Genomic DNA, 13,545 nt, shown 5'->3' on the forward strand with positions numbered 1-13,545 from the left:
TTGAAACAAATCATCAGCTAACATCATAGTACAGGCTAAAAAACTGAAAACTTTTCCTATAAAATCAGAAACAAGACAAGGCAGCCCATTCTTTCCAGTCCTATTCAACATAGTGCTAGAAGTTTTAGCCAGAGCAATCAGACAAGAGAAAGAAATAAAAGGCATTCATATTGGGAAAGAAAAAGTAAAGTTTTACTTTTTGCAGATATGATCTTGTATATAGAAAATCCCAAATACTCTACTATTAGAAACAATAAACCAATACAGTAAGGCCACAGGATATAAAATTAATATACAGAAGTCAATTGCTTTTTTATATGCCAACAATGAAACTTCAGAAAAAAATCTCAAAAAAATAATTCCTTTTACAGTTGCAAAAAAACCCACCAAAACCTAGGAATAAACATATCAAAAAATGTAAAGGGCCTATATACTGAAAACTGCAATGCATTATTAAAGGAAATTGAAAAGGACACAATGAAATGAAAAAATATTTCTTGTTCATGGATAGGAAGAATAAATATAGTTAAAATGGCCATATTACCAAACCAATATTCAAATTGAATTCAATTCCCATAAAAATTCCAATGTTATTTTTTTAAAGAAATGAAACAAAAATCATCAGGTTTATATGGAACCATAAAAAACCTCAAATAAGTAGAGTAATTCTAAGGAAAAAAATGAAGCTTTTAGTGGCTATGTTTATGGGATAGATTAAAGCTGCCATGATCTGAAGAGGGGGGATATTTCTGTGTCCTCCTCCTATATGAAATGGCTAAACAGAAAAAAAAAAAAACGAAGCTGGAGGTATTACAATACCTGACTTCAAACTATACTACAGAGCCACAATAATCAAAACAGCATGGTACTCGCAGAAAAATGACACACTGACCAATGGAACAGAATAGAGAGCCAGAAATGAAACCACATGTATATGGTCAAATCATCTTTGATAAAGGAGCCAAAAACACATAATGGAGAAAAAGCCTCTTTAATAAATGGTGCTGGGAAAACTGGAAAGCAACATGCAAAAGAATGAAACTTGACTACAGTTTGTCTTGCACAAAAATTAATTCAAAATGAATCAAAGACCTAAATATAAGATCTGAAACAATAAATTAAATAGCAGAAAACATAGGTACTAAACTAATGGACCTTGGCCATAAAGAACATTTTATGAATTTGACCCCAAAGGCAAGGGAAGTAAAGGCAAAGATAAACAAATGGTACTACATCAGACTAAGAAGCTTCTGCACAGCAAAAGAAACTGACAACAAAACAAACAGACAACTGACTAAATGGGAGATGATATTTTCAAACTACAGCTCAGATAAGGGGCTGATATCCAAAATATATAAAGAACTCAGAAAACTCAGCAACAAACAAGCCAACAATTCAGTAAGACAATGGAAATAGAATGTGAACAGACACTTCTCCCAAGAAGAAATACAAATGGCCAATAGATACATGAAAAGATGCTCATTTTTACTAGCTATTAGAGAAATGAAAATCAAAACTACAATGAGATATCACCTTACGCCTGTAGATTAGCTAATATCAACAAGACAGGTAATAATAAGTGTTGGAAAGACTGTAGAAAAAGAAACCCTCATTCACTGTTGGTGGGAATGTAAATTATTAAAACCATTATGGAAGAAAGTATGACTGTTCCCCAAGAAAATTAAGAATAAAACTACCATATGACCCAGCAATTTCTCTAGTGGGTGTATACCCCCAAAACTTGAAAACATGGGTATGTAAAGATACATGAATTCCCTTGTTTTTTGCAGCCTTGTTCACAGTGCCCAAGACATGGAAACAACCAAAATGTCCTTCAATAGGGGATTGGATAAAGAAGATGTGGTACATATATACAATGCAATATTACTCAGCCATAAGAAATGATGATATGGATTAACCTTGATAACATTATACTGAGTGAAATAAATAAATCAGAAAAAGCTAAGTACTATATGATTCCATACATAGGTGGGACACAAAATTGAGACTCATGGACATAGATATGAGCGCAGTGGTTACCAGGGGGAGGGGAAAGGAAGAGATGAAGGAGGGTGGGGGAGGGAGAAGGACATAAAGAGAAACAAATATAAGGTGATAGAGGATGATTTGACTTGGGGTGATGGGTATACAACATAATCGACTGTCCAAATCATGTGGAGATGTTTTCCCTAGATCTGTATACTCTAGTTGACCAATATCACCATGTGAAATTTAATTGTTAAATAAAACTAATAAATTAAAAAGAATTCTTGCGACACACTAGTGTAACTGCTATGGCACACTGGTTGAAAATTGCTGGTCTAGTAGTTCCTTCAAATTGGGATCAGAGTAAGACACTTTCCAAGTTCTTGTGTGTTCAAATAAATGTGTAGCCTTTATATTTGGAAGAGTTTGGCTGTCTATAAAATACTTAGGTCAACTTTATTTTCATGAGGATCCTGAAGATGTTCCCTATCGCTTAGCATTTAATTAAAAAACAACAACAAAAACAACCCAAACTTTGAGGTTGGCATTATATTTTATATTAACTGCCTAAATTACTATTTCTTTACTTATTAAAGTCTGTATATTTGTTAAGATATGTCAAGAATATATTTTTTCTGAATCAATCTGCCTAGCACTGATGGAAGACTTTTAAGTTCAAAGTTATAAGCTTTCTTTTTTATTTATTGATTTGAGAGAGAGGAAAGGGGATGGAGAGAGAGAGAAAGAGAAACATGGATTTTTTATTCCACGTATTTAATTAATTCATTCATATGATGGTTGTGTGTGTGTATGGCAGAGACAGAGAGAGACAGAGAGAGGAACAGATAGGGACAAACAGGCAGGAAGGGAGAGAGATGAGAAGCATCAATTCTTTGTTGCGGCACCTTAGTTGTTCATTGATTGCTTTCTCCTATGTGCCTTGATTGGAGGACTACAGAAGATCAAGTGATCTCTTGCTCAAGCCATTGATCTTGGGTTCAAGCTGATGAGCCATGCGCAAACCAGATGAGCCTGCACTCAAGCTGGTGACCTTGGGATTTGGAACCTGGGTCCTCCATGTTCCAGTCCAACACTCTACCCACTGCATCACTGCCTGTTCAGGACATACAATGATTCTTATACTCTTTCTTATATGTCCCCTGACTGGGGATTGAACCTGTAACCTTGACACATTGGAGACAATCCTACCAATTGAACTATGTGGCCTGGGCCTAAGCCTTCTTTTAGTAGATCTTTGAATTTTAGTTCTTTTCTATTATTTTGGTTTTCTTGGGAAAGAAGATTCTTCCGTGTACTGGTTCTTCCATATTTGTTCTCTTTATCCATCATTAGTCCCTCATACTTAGCAATTCCTTTTCATATTTTGCATATATTTTTTTAAAAATTTCTATCTTATATGTTTCATAATTTATTTTCCACAATGTGCATTTTCTCTTCTATTTCTTGTAATTATTTTACCCTCATTTCTGAGATGGTTTTATTTCTACTTTCTCTTAAGCTCTGCCAGTCCATGTTTCATCTCTAGTTTTCCCACCATCTCTTCCCTGAGACCTTGATTTTTCATTTTCTTCTTAAAGGCAATGATGTTGCCAAATTTTATATATTCTTTGTAATATTGTTTGTACAGAATCATATTTTCTCTACACATTTTTTCTAATGAAAAATCTACTATGAATAACCTCTAAAAAATCTTCACTTTATATGTTGTTTGCATTAATGTTGTGCCAATTCTTATTTTACTATAGATCAGGGAAGAATTTGAACTTCCTGGACTTGGCATTTATAGAAATGGTGGGAAGAGGGAAGCATAATGGCTACATGAATGTTCTAGAAAAGCTGATGTTTGTACCTAAACATGAAATACTCTTTTTCCTCTCTTTTCTCTGCTTTTTAAAATTAAACTACATAGGTACAGGACTTTGGGAACCAATCAGATTACAACACTCCTCATACCAATGTTGCCCAAAAGAACTACTCTTGCCCACCACAGCAGAAGTACATAAATATTGGTCCTTACTTTGCTCAGATTTTTCTTATCTACTTGCTTTTGGCAGGCCCTGTGTATATTTGGAACTTTGTGTATCTGTCTCTCGGTTTCACTAAAATGGTGTTTTTATGGTTTCCATTTACTTTGTGCTTTTGGATTGTGAACAAAACGGGGTTCGTAGAAAAATAACTTCACAGGGTGATCTGATCATAAATTCCTAACCAGGAAACTCACAATGGGTATAACTTCTTTAGTAAAAAGTTTTATCTTCGCATTAAGCAAGGCCTGTTTGTTGTTTCTGTGCTGTAGTTAACAGTATTGAAATGCCTCTCTTCAGACCCCTCCTTCTAAAGGGTGACTACCCTCAAGTGTTTGTTAATCTTGTTAACTATATTGTAATCTGATCTCTACCTTGCTTTCTGTCACTTTCATATGATCGTTTTTTTACATTCCTTCTTTAATTCCAAGTGCAAAAAAGAAGCTGAAAATTGTCATTTCTTAGAAGCATTTATCTCATTTCTGTTGAGATATTTCCTCTAGAAGTATCTGCAGTTTGGTACAAACAAATTTTTGTAAAAACTCTCTACAGGTTTTGGTGTTCTTACATTAATAGAATGGTTTCTAGGGAGAGAAGAACACATTCTGATTCACCCAGTTGTATTTTTACCAGAAGTTCTAATGGTGCCACTTTAATGGGTAAAGTTTAGACATGAAAGAAATGATACATGTATAAAATATAATTTATAATATTGTATAAGTTTGTATATATATATATATATACACACACACACACACACATACATATAAATATGCATCTGAAACTGGAATGTGGCATTTATGCTGCCTATCACTCAAGTCAATATGCAGAGACAGGGATTAATTACTTATGGATGCTTTATTCAGAGTCCCTGTGATCTGAGAAGACAGCAAGTTTATACTCTAAAACTGTCTTAACATTTCCTCTCAAGTCAACCTTTTATAAGGGGAAGGAAAGGATAGGTAAGGAGTTCAGAAATCAAGAGAAAGTTATTTAGATAATAGTTGTGTTGGGTAGATAAAATATATTATGCTCACTTTAAAGATGGCGCTGCCCATGTGGCGGCCCATTGCCCAGGTGATATTAATGTGTGTTGGGGGCGGGCTGTGGGCAGGCAGGATCCTTGTAGCCTGGGGCTTGGTTTTAGGATTAAGCCTTTCCTACCTTTTTGATGTGGGGTGGTGCAATCCCATCATGCCTCAGAGAAGTGACTTTGTATGATATTAGACACTTCCCTATTTTGTATATTGGATTAAAGGTTTTGCTTTCTGCTCTATAAAATGGGGGCAGAATAGGAGCTTGCTATCTTGGTTCCTGAGATTATCATTAGAGGAGAGAGCAGAGAGGAAAGCAGAGAAAGGCCATGTGGAAGAGGCCAGGAGAAGCAGCCAAGATGGCGAAGTGTTGAGTGAGAAGCCAGTTTGTGCAGAGTTTGTGCAGGGAGAAGGAAGGGCAGCAGTGGGAGGCCGGGGGACATCCACCGGGAGACTGCTGGCATGGTCGGACCCACCGCCGGGTTGAATCCTCTGGGCAGACTGCATGGACCCCACCCGTTTACCTCTTAAAGGTTTCATGTCCTTCGAGAGTACCAGCTCTCCTGAGGGAAACTTTGAAGGGAACCAGCTACTAGATGGTTCGATTAGTCTTTCACCCCTATGCCCAGGTCGGATGACCGATTTGCACGTTAGAACCGCTAGGGACCTCCACCAGAGTTTCCTCTGGCTTTGCCCTGCCCAGGCAAAGTTCACCATCTTTCGGGTCCTAACACATGCACTCGTGCTCCACCTCCCCGGCGCAGTGGGCGAGACGGGCTGGTGGTGTGCCCTCGGCGGACTAGAGAGGCCTTGGGATCCCACCTCCGCCAGCGATTGGCGAACGAACACCGCCGCCGCTGGCCTTCACCTTTATTGCGCCATGGTGGCTTGTGCATTCTGGAAATTTTTTTACTATTGCTAGTAATTCTCTATCTGCCTCATGGTCAGTGGGCATTTCATCCCTGGAGCATAAAATCTTTGCTTGAAAACCTTTCAGGCACAAAGGATGGATTGCTTGTACCTCTCATAAAGTCACATATTCCAGTTTCTGAAACAAAGCTTTTACTTGCATTGATTATAACTAGAAGTTACTATTACAAAAGATAAAATTGTAACTTTTGAGTTCCCTCTATTGTGTTAGATTTCCAGCAGAATGATATTATCAAAGATGGCAATGAAGTAGGCAGACATTCCAATGGCCACCTCCCAAGATCAAATTGAATTACAACTTAATTTAAGAACAATCATCTTTGAAAACCAACTTTGAAGTAAACAAAGAGGAGTCTATAACCAAGGACCCCAGAAGAAGCCACACCAAGGCTGGTAAGAAGGGTGTAGATGCAAAGAGGACTTCCCTGCTCCCAGGAGCGAGCAGCAGCTGAGGGTCTGGAGGAACTCTCCCTGTGGGAAGGGTTATCCTGAGAGGTGTCAGTGTTCAACCCCAGGCCTAGAGCCCCAATCTAGAGTCCCAGAGCCTATAAGAGGCACTCACACAGCATTTGTAGGTGAAAAGAGACAGGTTTCTGTCTGCAAGAAAGAGACGAAGATTTTGGAGATGCAGGCTCCATCTTAAAGGGCCTGCACAGAAAATCTTGTTCACAGCCACTTACCCAGGGCTCTGGTGGAAGGGGAACTGAGAGGACTGGACTTGCATGAGGAGAGTATAAAGTTGGAGGCCCAGGTAGAGACACTATGGGAAACGGCCACCAGAACCCTTGTGCTGAGTCATTCTCCAATACTGCAATTACCATATTTCTTGGGTAGAGCAATCCACTCTGAGTGGCATCAGCCTGGGGAGAAGCAACTGTTCCACCATCTGGAGTTTCTCCTGTTCCAGTCATGGCAACAGATCATTCTGAGAATCCAGGAAGCAGGGGATGAGTCAGTGACTCAGTTTTCTGGGGTTGAGGCCGGAGCTTTTTCCCACATGCTCTTGAGTCTAAGACTGGTAATTCAGCCTTAAGGGAGACTCAGTAGAAACTGTCTGGACTGCAAGCAGACCACATCTCTGGGTCTCAAAGGCCACACCCACCAGACTCCTGGGACCACATTACCCAGACTCGGGGCCACACCCTTCTGAGGTCTGTAAAAACATCCTGGACAGACTGACACCTGGGGCTGAAGGGTGGAGCCACACCTTTTACCCTTTCTAATCTCTAAATTGCCCCAGGCTCTAGATTCTACCATAGGTGTTTTTTCAGTGGCAGAGCCCAACAGCAGCCAGCTGACAAAGGCTGCAGGAGGTGGGACTCAGAAAACCTTGGCCTTTTAAGTGGACATTCCCTCAGGCCCAATGTGGGTAAAAGTCAGCCTATGTGTGCAGCTTGGTATTTCCATGAGTACCTGGGCCAAATAGAGGCAACCACAAAGCCTAGATTGCTTGTAGCTTCAAGAAGGTTGCAGAAAGCCAGTCATGGGCAGTGTCTCCTCCTGGTCTGTGTCAGATTGCTGCCAGGGAGGCCCAGGGCTGACACATCCAGTGGCCAGCTGCAGAAAGCATTGGTTCAGGTCCTAACAACCCTTGATGGAGTGGAATCCTAAGGAAAAGTTCCTCACACCTGTCCAAGTTGAGGCAAGTTTTGGTCTCTGTGATCAGCACTGGCACAGCAGTTCATGTGCATTGGATAGGATGGAGCTTCACAGTCAGCAGGCCTGGGTGCTGGATATCCTGCCCTGCTGGGCTAGATTTCACAAGGGGAAAAGAGAAGCATGGAGCATGAACATTTAAAGTGTGGGTTACTGTGAGTTTATTGTTTGATCTTGTTGAGGGACTTAGCCACTTTTGGGGGGGGGGCACAGTCAGCCCCAAAAGAGGACTCTCTCAGTTTTCTGCCTGAGAACAGGGTCACACCAACTGTAAAAATTTCTGCATAGGGGACTTTCAGCCCCACTTGATCTGAACCTGTTGCTTACCTTGTTGGGAAGAAATAAAATTTGAGTATCCAGCAGTGGCTGAGGGATTAAGCTTTGGAGTATGAACCACATTTCCCTTACTGAGTGTCTGACCAAAAACCCCTGACTTAGAGGGTCCCACTAACATTGTATTCCCAACCTCAGCTACCATAACCCACCAAGTTTGCAATTTGTAGAGGGGTTGGTTAGATGAGGCCAGTCTGAGCCCACATTGTAGTCTTTCTACAAAAGACTTTGTGGAAAGACCAATCAGCTGTAAGAGCAGATGGAGAAGCTGTAAAGTGGAGGCAAATCTTACAAAGCTTGGGGCTTTGATGGAGCTGCTGTCATCTCTAAGTAGGAGGAAGCTGATCCTTATACACAGGTTGAACCATTCCACATGATGCAGGCACAGAAAATGCAGACACAAACAGCATAAAAATCAGTAGCTGAAGACAGGTAGCCCTCAGAGGGTTACAAACAACAGCTGACACTAACCCAAAAAGATCTAAAAGCAACACAACTAGTAGTGGGTGGTAGACAGCAACAATCCTAGACTCAACTAGCTACACAAGCAACATGTCCAAAAAAGGAATCTAACAGGAACCAGACACTGTGGAGAATAAACATGCCCAACAACACAGAAATTGCATAGTGTGTAATACACATAATCAAGGTTGACCCTTAGAGCCAGCCAGACAGAAGGGAAAACCATACTCACCAAAAGGCTAACTGCATTCAATACTCACATATAACAGGAGGGAAAATAGTACCCTCAAGAAGCATTCCTAAAACAAAGAAAACAGGTGGCCTGGAGGTGAGCACCACCAAGCCCATCTTCCTCATAAAGACTCACAAAAATTTCAAAGTCAGATAGCACTAGCTAATACACAGAAAAAATGGGCAAAGAAATGTGACCCAAATAAATCAACAAGAGAAATACCCAGAAAAAGAACTGAATGAGAAGGAAGTAACCAAACTGCCAGATGCAAAGTTTAAAATAATAATTTTTAGGATGTTCAAGGATCCTAGAAAAACAATGGATGGACATAATGAGCACCTAAGTAAAGAAATAATAAGCATAAAAAATGACATTGAAATCATGAAAAGGAAGCAGTCAGAAAGGACAAATACAATATCAGAAATGAAGAAAGCACTAGAAGTAATCAACAGCAGTCAGGATGAAGCAGAGGATTGAATCAACAATTTAGAAGACAAGATAAATATTAGCACAGAAATAGAGCAGCAAAAAGACTGAGGAAACTCTAAGAGAGCTCTGTGACAACATGCAGAGAAACAACTTCCCCATCATAGAGGTTCCTGAAGGAGAAGAAAACGAACAAAGGAAAAAGAACCTGTTTGAAGAAATCAGTTGAAAATTTCCCTAAGTTGATAAAGGAAAAAGTTACACAAGTTCAAGAAGCAAAGAGAGTCCCATTAATGAGGAACCCAAGGAGGTCTGCACTAAAACACATCATAATTAAAGTGCCAAAGTTAAGAAACAAAACAAAAGAAAATACTAAAAGCTGCAAGAGAAAAGCAATTAATCACCTACAGAGGAGCCCCCGAAAAGATGGCATCCGACTTCTCAACAGAAATACTTAAGGCCAGAAGGGATTGGCAAGAAATATTCAAAGTGATACAAAACAAGAGCTTAAAATTAAGACTACTTTATCCAGCATTTTACTGTTTAAAATTGAAGAAGTAATAAAAAGCTTGCCAGACAAAACAAACAAACAAAAAAAAATTAAGGAATTTATTACAACAAAACCAGCACTGCAAAAAAATGTTAAGGGGCCTCCTATAAAAAAATGCAAAGGAAATAAAAAGAAATCATGAAAAAGAGAATTATAGATTTAAAGAATAAAATGGTAATAAATAAGTACATATCAATAATAACCTTAAATGTAAATGGATTAAGTGCCCCAATCAAAAGACATAAAGTAACTGCATGGATATAAAAAACAGGACCCATACACATGCTGTCTACCCACTTCAGAACAAAAGATACACACAGACTGAAAGTGAAGGGATTTAAAAAAGTATTTTATGCAGTTGGGATTTAAAAGAAGCTGGGGTAGCAATAATTATATCTTGATAAAATAAACCTTAAAACAAAGACTAAGGGATAAAGAAGGTCACTACATAATAATGAAGGGAGCAATCCAATAGGAGTACATACCCATTGTAAATATTTATGCACCTAATTTAGGAACACCTAAATATATAAAGTAGATTTTGATGGACATTATGGGTGAGATCAACAACAATACTAAAATAATAAGGGAGTTTAATACTTGACTAACATCAATGGATAGATACTCCAGACAGAAAATTAACAAAAAAGCAGTGACCTTAAATGACACACTATGTCAATTGGATTTAATTGATATCTTCAGAACATTTCACTCCAAAGCAGCATAATATACATTCTTTTCAAGTGCTCATTGTATATTACTTAGAATAGACCACATGTTAGGACAAAAAATGAGTCTCAATAAATTTAAGAAGACTGAAATCATATCAAGCATCTTCTCTGATCACAATGGCATGAAACTAGAAATCAACTACAATAGAAAAACTGAAAAACATTCAAGCACTTGGAGGTTAAATAGCATATTATTAAATAACAAATAGGTTAACAATGAGATCAAGGAAGAAATCAAAAACTTCCTTGAAACAAATAAAAATAAACATACAAGAACTCAAAATTTATGGGACACAGCAAAAGCAGTCTTGAGAGGGAAGTTCATAGCAGTACAAGCACACTTTAAGAAGCAAAAAAGCTCAAATAAACAACTTAACTGTATCTAAAATAACTAAAAAAAAAGAACAACAAATATATTTCAAAGAAAGAAGAAGAAAGGAAATAATAAAAATCAGAATGGAAATAAATGACATAGAGGCTAAAAAACATACAAAAAATCAATGAAACCAAGAGCTGGTTCTTTGAAAAGGTAAACAAAATTGGCAACCTTTAACCAGACTCATAAAGAAAAAAAGAGACAAGACTCATAAATAAAAGTAAAAAATGAAAGTGGAGAAGTAACAACTGACACTGCAGAAATACAAAGAATTGTAAGAGAATACTATGAAAATTTATATGCTAAAAAATTGGACAACATAGGTAAAATGTATAAATTCCTAGAAACACACAATCTTTCAAAACTCATCTAAAAGAATCAGAAAACCTAAACAGACTTATTACAACAAATTTAATTGAAACAGTTATCAAAAAACTTCCAGCAGCCTGACTAGGCAGTGGAGCAGTGGATAGCATGTAAGACTGGGATGCGGAGGACTCAGGTTTGAAACCCTAAGGTCGCCAGCTTTAGCATGAGCTCATCTGGCTTGAGTGCAGGCTTACAATCTTGAGTGCAAGGTCTCTGGCTTAATCGTGAGATCATAGACATGATCCCATTGTCACTGGCTTGAGCCCAAGTTCACTGGCTAAGGCGTCACTCATTCTGCTGCAGCTCCCTGGTCAAGGCACATATGAAAAAGCAATTAATAAACACCTAAAGAGACTAAGGAACCACAATAAAAAATTGATGCTTCTTATCTCTCTTCCCGTCTGTCTTTCCCTATCTGTCCCTTTCTCTGACTCTCTCTGTCTCTGTCAAAACAAACAAATAACTCTCAGCAAACAAAAGTTCTGGACCAGATGGCTTCACAGGAGAATTTTACCAAACTTTCAAAGAATAACTAACACCTATCCTTCTCAAACTATTTCAAAAAATTCAAGAGGAGGGAAGACTTCCAAGCTCTTTATGAGGCAAGCATTATCCTCATTGCAAAACCAGCTAAAGAGACTATAAGGAAAGAAAATTATATGTCAGTATTCTTGACAAATATAGATGCTAAAATTCTCTACATAATATTAGAAGACCAAATCCAGCAACACATTAAAAAATGATACAACATGATCAAGTGGGATTCATTGTGGGGTGGCAAGGCTGGTATAACATTCAAAATCACTAAATGTGATTGATCACATAAACAAAAGGAATAAAAGTCAAATGATTATATCAATAGATGCAGAAAAAATATTTGATAAATCCAGCACCCATTTTTGATCAAAACTCTCAGCAAAGTGGGAATACAGAGAACATACCTCAACATGATAAAGGCCATTTATAACATACCGACAGCCAACATTATACTCAATGGACAAAAATTAAGAGTAATCCTTTTAAGATCTGGAACAAGGCAGGGATGCCCCTTTCACTACTCTTATTCAACATAGTTCTGGAAGTCCTAGCCACAGCAATCAGACAAGAAGAAAAAATAAAAGGCATCCAAACTGGAAAACTATATTATTTGCTGATGACATGATACTGTACATAGAAAACCCTATAAGTCTCAGTCAAAAAACTAGTAGACCTGATAAATGAATTCAGCAAGGTGGCAGGGTATAAAGTTAATATTCAGAAATCAGTGGCATTTTTATACACAACAATAAACCATCTGAAAGAGAAATTAAGAAAACAATCACCTTCACTATTGCAACAACAAAAAAAATAAAGTATCTAGAAATAAATTTAACCAAGGAAGTAAAACCTTGTACTCAGAAAATTATAAGACATTGAAAAAAGAAACCAAGGAAGATACAAACAAGTGGAAGCATATCCTGTGTTCATGGATAGTAAGAAGAAACATCATTAAAATATCTATATTACTCAAAGCAATCTATAAATTTAATGCAATTCCTATTAAAATACCTATGGCATACTTCAAAGATGTAGAAAAAATATTCCAAAAATTTATATGGAACCAAAAAAGAACACAAATAGCTTCAGCAATCTTGAAAATGAAGAATAAAGTGGGAGGTATCACACTCCCTGATATTGTTATACTACAAGGCCATTGTAATCAAAACAGCTTGGTATGCTCATAAGAACAGGTATACAGATCAATGGAACACAACAGAGAATCCAGAAATAAACCCACGCATTTATGATCAATTGATATTTGACAAAGAAGATAAGAACATACACTAGAGTAAAGACAGTCTTTTTTTTAAATGATGTTGGGAAAATTGGACAGCTCCATGCAAAAAAAAATAAAATGAGAGCACCAACTTATACCATTCATAAAAACATACACAAAATGTATAAAAGACTTTAAAGTAAGTTGCAAAATTATAAACATCTTTGAAGAAAACACGGGCAGTAAACTCTCTGATATTTCTCATAGCAATATTTTTGCTGATTTATCTCCATGGGAAAATAAAATAAAGGATGAAATAAACAAGTGGGACTACCTCAAACTGCAAAGCTTTTATACAGCAAAAGACACCATTAACAAAATAAAAAGACAACACACACAATGGGAGAACATATTTGCCAATACATCTGATAAGGGGTTAATAACCAAAAATTTTAAAGATCTCCTAAAACTCAATATCAGAAAGGTAAAGAATCCAATTAAAAAATGGGAAAAAGAACTATGTTTCAAAAGAGAACATACCATGTTCAATGTCAGTAACCATCAGAGAAATGCAAATTAAAACCACAATGAGATACCACCTTACACCTATCAGAATGGCACTCATTAACAAATCAACACACAATAAGTGCTGGGGAGGG

General features: G+C 37.6%; 1 non-coding gene across 1 annotated transcript; it reads left to right on the top strand.

Moving 5' to 3' along the window:
- Positions 1-645: 645 nt before the first annotated feature.
- LOC136313813 (small nucleolar RNA SNORA29) lies at positions 646-789 on the top strand. Its single transcript, XR_010727241.1, has one exon. It is a non-coding gene; the product is annotated as a small nucleolar RNA SNORA29 (small nucleolar RNA).
- The last annotated feature ends 12,756 nt before the right edge of the window (positions 790-13,545 follow it).

This window comes from Saccopteryx bilineata, chromosome 9 (genome assembly GCF_036850765.1).
Source record: "Saccopteryx bilineata isolate mSacBil1 chromosome 9, mSacBil1_pri_phased_curated, whole genome shotgun sequence".
Lineage (NCBI taxonomy): Eukaryota > Metazoa > Chordata > Mammalia > Chiroptera > Emballonuridae > Saccopteryx > Saccopteryx bilineata.